The sequence below is a fragment of the Octodon degus genome, unplaced genomic scaffold (genome assembly GCF_000260255.1).
Source record: "Octodon degus isolate 3935 unplaced genomic scaffold, OctDeg1.0 scaffold00180, whole genome shotgun sequence".
Classification (NCBI taxonomy): domain Eukaryota; kingdom Metazoa; phylum Chordata; class Mammalia; order Rodentia; family Octodontidae; genus Octodon; species Octodon degus.
Window position 1 is genome coordinate 68,070 of NW_004524756.1, and position 8,010 is coordinate 76,079.

An 8,010-nucleotide genomic window follows, 5' to 3' on the forward strand; every position below is an offset into this window, starting at 1 on the left:
TTTTCACTTAATAATGTAATAAGAATTTCATGGTATGTGTAGTAATACATAGTGTTGTCTTCCAACCAGTTTATTCATATTACTGGATAAATGCATGTAAAACTGGAAGAAGAAAGGAAAAAAATGAAATGTGTAAGAAATTAAGAAAAATAAGTAAAAACAATTGAAAAAGGAGACAAAAGAAATTAAGCATTGGGGTGGGAAGAGAACTCAGTAGAATAAGCACTTGCCTGGCAAGCGCAAGGTCCTGAGTTCAATTTCAGGTACCACAAAAATAAATAAACAAATAAATAAACAAATAAATAAAATTAAGCATTAACTGCTCCTTTCCACAGACCTGCAGAAATGTACAGTACAGTTGTCCAAATCATCCTGCTTACAAACAAATAAATCTCTTTTCCCCACCCCCTCTCCTGTCCTCAATTCAGTAACTCTTTCCTTCTGAATAAGTTCATTCCCTTTTCCCAGTATCTATTATACCTTCCAGATTCCATTATTCTCTTTCAGGTTTTTACACTAAAGATACAATACAAGGTTTGCACATGTAGGTCTGATTTATTTCACTTAAGACTATGTTCTCTAGTTGCATCCATTTACTGACAAAAGACTCCAATTTATCCTGTTTTATAGCTGAATAGTACTCCATTGTGTAAAAATGTCATATCTCTTTATCAATTCTTCAGTTGGTGGGCACCTGGGTTGTTTCCAGGATTTAGCTATGACAAATCACGCTGGTATAAACATGGTGCACATATATCACTGTGGTATGAGGATTTCAATTCTTCTGGAAAAATACTCATGTGGGGAATAGCTGGCTATAATATGCTGCTGATTATTAGCTTTTGGATTATTTTGTTATATTTTATGTAGAAGAAACTGTCTCTGGATTATAAGGCAAACAAGTAAAAAGTTAATATTCAAATTAGTTTTAAAATCTGAAACTAATAGATTCATTTAAAAATCTATTTATTCTTGCTAAATTATGTGTAAATTAACCAAGGAAGCAATTGCTCACAGAGTTTCAATATCCCATCCCTGACTAATGTGCATGGAGACACGTCCCATCTGTTGTAAACAGGATTCTAGTTTCTAGAGTCCTTAGGAGTAACACAAGCTCTTCAATAAAGTTGTACAAGTCAGCTTCTCATTATTATAACAAAACATCCAAGATAATCAAATTACAAGAGCAGGTTCATTTTGGCTCACTGGTTCAGAGGTCTCAGTCCATGCACACTTGGCATCGTGGCTTGGGGGCCTGTAACAAAGCCACACATCACGCTGCCCACCTTGTAGTGGCTGGAAAACAAAAATATAGAGGAGCAGAATCCAGAGTGCCAACATCTCCTTCACGGGCACACTTTTGGCATCCGAGGATGACCTGAGATCACCTGCTACACACACCTTTTCAAAGTGCCACCACCTGCCTATAGCGCCCATTAGCACACAAAGCCTCTGAGAGACAGTTAAAATTTCACTACAGCAAACACTAAGAATGACAATATATAATGAGACATATAAAAATGAAGATCTTACACATTTTTTCTCAGCTCACCAGTGATATGCTCATGTGAACAGAGTCAGAAGCCTTCACTGGCAATTTATGAAACATGCCTCTACACTGAAGCCCATTCCCAGGTCCCAAGGCTTCTTTTCCACACCTGAGCCTATGGAATGAGTTATGCCCAAGCCATGGGACACAGCATTTCTCAAAAATACTATTTTATTCACTTTTACTGCCATTGGACTTTGTGGGCCAGTAAATGTTCCTAAAACACAGTCCACCTTTCCTATAACCTCTCTGATGCTTAATTGGCTGCTTTGTTTCTTTTTACATGCTCTATAAATGGTCTTCTAGGAACAAGAGCCTATCCTGCCTGAGGGTGTGTGCCCTGCTCTAGCCTGGTCTTCCCTACTCCTTTGCAGTTAGCATCCTAGCACTGATAGTGCCATAGGAAGTGGCACCTCCAGGCTCCTTGTCTATGTTCAACAATTAAAACACTGCCACAGCACACTCTGCTCTCTTAGGGAAAATGCAATTTTCTCTGTTTTTGTCACTAATCAAGAATTTGTCCTATTGTCTACGTAGCTTTGTTACTATTCTATTCAAGGCTTTGTTTACATAATGGTGTGAACTAGTTTAAACCTATGTTAGCTTTTGTTGGAAATAATAAGAATCATGAAAGAACTCATCAGCCCCTTTGTATAGCTTTACAACATATAAACTTGAGAACAATAGAGAAGCCATAGGCTGCTGCTGACTGTTGTTAAGTGTCATACAAGCCACTTGTGACATACATAGGTAAGGATATGCTAGTTGATCATGTGAATCTGGAACTCTTAAGAGGGATACAGAGAAAGCACCAAGCTCTCTGAAGAAAATGTTACCAGGACTTGGTGTGTTCTGCAGTGGTAGAGCCTTTGCCTGGCATGCACAAGGCCCTCAGCTCAATCTTCAATACCAGAAAAAGTACAATAACTTAAAAACTGAGTGACTGCTGATACTGATAGTCTCTTCATATGATGTTTCTCTATATCACTCTACCACTGCCCTAGACACCAGTTCAAAACTTAACCCTCTTTGTTCTTGCATCAAATGTCCAGAGTCACCAGGTAGAAGTAAACTCTCCCTTCTCCAGATTCAATTGTAGTTTTTTCAAGAAGGTAAATGATACTTTTGTGCTGTGTTTTGTAAAACAACATGGAGCAGATCACTAAGTACAACTGTCCGTGGCAGTGTTTCTCCTTCAGACAGCTATACTGCTCAACCATCCACTGCACTGCAGCTTGGTTCCTATGGAGCTGCTATGCAGGCAATAGCTCCTCAGATAACATCCCACTGTGGAAACCCCAGTCTTGTTTTCTGTCCCATGTGGGAACAGACACAGATTTCTCCCTACAGTCTGTGCTTCCTCCTGAGTCATTTGTCAAGAAATACATGACTTAGAGAAACAGATGGTTTCAGTTTCACTATATGAACATACAACATCTAAAAAAGCATTGTCGTAAAAATCCTGAAACTGGGGCATCCCTGTTTTCAGAACATAGAAACATTTTACTTGTATATCACTCTGTTTTTCATCTGGTTTTAATAAGTATCAATGATTGAAGGATGGAGGAAGGGAAGAGAAGTAAAGTGAGAAATTAAGTGAACATTCCACCCCTCCTCTCTCCAAGGAATATACCATTGTCCCATTCTTTTCTTTGTAACAAAGAAAACATTTGTTCTATTCCAATTGCACTAGGAAGTGAATTACCTTATATTAAAAAACTCCCACAATAGAATTCTCAAGTTTTTTTGATCTTTGCTTTAGTTTAAAAATAATAAGTGCCATATGGAAGAAAATATTTTTGATATTTTATTTCAGAGTCACACAAAGTCAAGAAATTGTCACTGATACAGTCTGAACAGATGAATCCTATTTTCAATTTTATTTTCCTATTATATAAAATACATACTTTTCTTCTTTTAGTCTGTGACAGCAATAAAATATAAAATATATCTATCTTAGTAAGAAGAATCTTGAGGGCCACGAATGTAGTTCAGTGGAACAAGTGCCTGTCTGGCAAGAGCAAGGCTCTGAGTTCAATTCCTGGTACCAAAAAAAGGAAGAATCTTGAATGTGCCCTTTATAAAGTGAGTGATGAGAAATACAATAGCATAGTGTGTGATGCTGATTAATATCTTGCTCATCATTCGATGTGAGTAACTGTGCATTACTGAGTGCTTCTACCACACAAGTATCTGGAGTAACGTACCAAATTGTTAAGATTTAATGTTCTTTTTTTAACTTGAATAAGTGTTGTAGTAGAACACCACAATGTAAATAACATAATTCACTAAGATGTCAACAAATTTTAGATAATGAAGAAATAAAAAGTCTTTAACATTTAAAAACCTTTAATAAATAAATCCAACAATTCTTGAGAACGGTCTAATGAATGGTTGCTATGATGTGCATCAGGCTGGGCTCCCACACCATCACCAAGAGGGAGGCTAGAACCCTAGGAGGTAGGGCTGGGGAGACAGTTCAGTGGTCTAAGCATCTGCCTAGAAAGCTCAAGGTCCCGAATTTGATCCCAAGTACTGCATGTCATGCCATCCCTGGAACCCCGGGCACACTGAGCTGGCCACCAAGATCAGGCACATTGACACACGCCTGTAATCGCAGGTCTGGGAAGGCTGAGACAGAGGGATCACTATGAGTCTGAGCTGTGTAGCAAGGCCCTATACCACATAAATAAATAAATACAAGATTTTTTTTAAAGAAAGAAACCTAAGTTACATTCATTCCCAGATCTCATGGATATCCACCAAATCACATTGCCAAGAAAAACATTTCTCATTTACTGCCCTAAAGAGTGCTTCCTATGTACATGGGAGGAAGTCATTTGCCAGATGTTGCTGTTTATTTTTCAAATCTGTCTTTGACTTGTGCTTATTTTCTCTTGACCTCCTCCAACTTCTCCCATACACACCATGTGGAGAAAGAGCAAGCATCTGTAAGCCTTGCTAAAGAAGTCCTAGCTGTACCAATCAATATATCAGTCCCTACATGTGTTATTGCTTATGCACCCAGCCTAATTGCTGATGGTAGTGCCGCATGACTAAGCTACCCCTGTTCAATGTTGTCTGGACATACATCAAATAAAAAAGTCTATTTTACAACTTAGCATCACAAATGACATCTGCGAGGAAAATTTTCTCTCTCTTTTATTTTTTAAAGAGGAAGGGTTATTTAGGTCTCAGTTTGCCAAGATTTGAATCCATAGTCAGCTGACTGTGAGGCAGGGTGGTACCTGGGGGTGGAAGACAGCAAAGCAATGAGAGAGGAAAAGACAGAGAAGGCAAGAAAGAGACAGAGAGAGTGACAGACAGAAACAGACAAAATTTTCTCTTTTGTGAAAACTGCAGGACTATTAATGATAAAGCAAGATAAGTAAATGAAAAGAAGTTAAAATTAGAGGACTGCTTTAGACATTTGATGTCTAGATCTCCCCACACAGTGGGATGTCAGAGGTTCCATTCGCTAACAAGGCCCAAGAGGGTATTTCCCTGCAGTCTCATATTCCCCTCCAGGCAGACAATCAAACCGCACTGGTTCATTCAGCAATAAAGCTTTGATTGTCCCATACCCATGTGATGCACAATTTGCTACTGCTAATCTAAAATCACATTGTGTTCCTATACACCACTGTGTCCTCAGGACTCTCTGGTCTAAGTGTACCTCACTGTCTACTTGCCGGAGGCCAATTACTCTTGGGGTGGGCACTTCCTCTACAGCTTTGTTCAGGTTTTCCTTTCGTGTTTTGCTGTGATTCCTACTGGTTTATCCCACTGACTTCTTGCTGAGTTCATGCCAAAAGTAGGACCAGAGAACACTGGGGCAAAGAGATAAAGAGGCTAGAAAAAATAGAGAAAACAGAACTGAAGTCCATTCCGGTAAGGATTCTGCTAGTGAGTTTAGGAGGCTAAATTCTTCAACAATTACATTTAAGAACTTAAAGGACTGTGATTTAAATCATCTCTAGATATAGCTGAGAAAATTTAAAACTCATGTCAAAATTTACATACAACTATTTGTATTATTCCTAAAGTATGTCCTGATACCAGAGACCAGTCCTGAGCACATAGTGTTCAGTGGTCAATGAATGGATGCAAGCATGGATGTAGGGGTGCAATTCTTTGTGTGAGAGACTCAGCACTTACATCCTAATATATTGTTGAGCTAGTCAAGATATTCACCTCTTAGGCTACCTAGTAGGGTTTTCCCCCCTCCAAAATTTTTGACAAAACTTCTCACTTGCAGTTGAGCAGAAATCATCTCCATATGACAGCAATTCTCCAGAAGTCTTTGCATCCTATTTATCTAATTGAACAAGGGTTCAAAATATTTAACATTATAAATTACATAATACATTATATTTTTATCCTTGTATGTTACACTCAATGAGATTTATAAAGCATTCTTTTCAGTTCAGTGACAAACTTACTTAGTTACAGTTTAGCTCAGTGTTCTCAAACTACCTGTGGTGGGAGACGAGAGTTTAATTTTTTTAAAAATACATATTTTGAAGCTTCAGTGGTGTGATTGGTTAGCACCTGGTACTTACATAAATACAGATATTTTTGTTAAGTAAAATAGATATGCAATACCAGGAAAAGAAAATCAAAGCAAGAGGTAGAAAATCTAAACTCCATCTTTATCATAAGAGTCAATGAACACTTCATGTTTCTTTCAACTGTGATAAATATTTCTAAACACTCAATTTTTATAGCCAGTGGGTCACAAACTGTCTATAATAAGTCTGTTTAACAGTACCAAAGTATAGATTGCACTCAGGATTGCACTGGCTTAGAACCAATGTCCTTGTTTCATTTTTCTGAATTGCTCAGATTTATGTGATAACTCACAGTATTACATTTGAAATCCTTTTCATGACAATATGAAGATTTTGCAGAGAGGAAATATCACTTTGTCTTTCTGAAATTAATTTCCAATATTTTAAAATTTAAGTCATTTTAATTATTGCAAGTTTCAAGTTTTGAAATGCTGAAGTTCAAAATATATTGCTCAAAAGTCAGAAAATAAGATCACTGGGAAAATGTCTTCTTTACAGAGCAGAGGTCAGCCTCACTTTACACATTTCCACCCTGGCACTGAAATGCAGTTAAGCCACGCTTGCTAATGAAGATATATGTCTAGGCCCCACTGAGTTCACGCAGTGAACTGTGTGACTCCTAGTCTGCTGCTTTCTTTAATGATTACTTTTAAAAGAGAAATACTGGGAGCAGAAGCACTAGAATGCACTTTTTGTCTGTCTGTGTTCCTCACACATATGCACTATGCATGCATAGATGCTACATATTATAATGGTTTGCTGGTTCACAAAGTATATGGCTTTGCTACTCGATATATTTTATTCATGTCCTAACTCGTTAATCATGAAATCAGGCAAGTTACTCTGCTATGTCCAAGATCTTACAATTGATAATAGTCTTGGCATCGGCTGCACAGCTCTCAAGCTTGAATATTCTAGCAACTTCTAACTTCCCATCACAGTTTGAAGCTTATTATCAGGAACAGAAATCAGATTCTTCTATGAAAATTGCTAATGAGCCAGCACAGAGCTTTCTTCTAGAACTAATGCCTTCCGGATGACCACAAAATTACTGAGCAGGCAAACAAAAACATCTGATTGAATATACCACTATTTTATTATTAAATTTGCTCCACATTTTTAAAAAGTTAATTGAATGAGAACAAAGAGATATTTCTACACCAAATCATTATTTGAACTCAATCACCATTTTATAATTATTCCTAGGGTTTAAATGACAACAAAAAGGACTGACTCTACCAAAAATCAAGGCCACAAGAGAAACTTCTAAGCCTATTATTCCTCATCTGACTAAGATAACCATCATAGTCTCACTCATGAAAGCAATGAAGTACGATTTCAGAAAACCTTTGTTATTCAAAGAATGGGAGTTTAGCAAATTTTTACTCAATATGTTGAATGGATCCCTATGGCAAGGAGCCTTCGAGCTGTGATAGAAAGAAACCACATGGAATTGAGATAAAAACTACGGGAAAAATTACACTGTGCTTCTGAATTTTAGCTGCATTTCCTGGTACTTCCTCCTCTTGTTTAACAAAACAGATACTGATACATACTCACACAGGGGTCTTGTAAGACACATGATAATAATAACACATCTGGAAAGTGTTCTTTTGTAAACTTATTAATTTTTAAATATTTATAAAGATGACATGGGAAATTACCAGTTCTGCTGATAACCCACTACTATTATGGATTATTGTACTATATTGGGTTATTTTGCTGAATTCAAGTATCTACCATCTTTAAACTGGTTTCAAGTATGAAAAGGTCCTTTAAAGTCTCCAAATACAGCTTCTCTAACTGCAGTGGAACACCCAACTCTGAAAAAAAAAAAAAAAGAGGGGGAGGATATGTTGGGAGCCATGAGCCTAGGAAATCAATCAAATA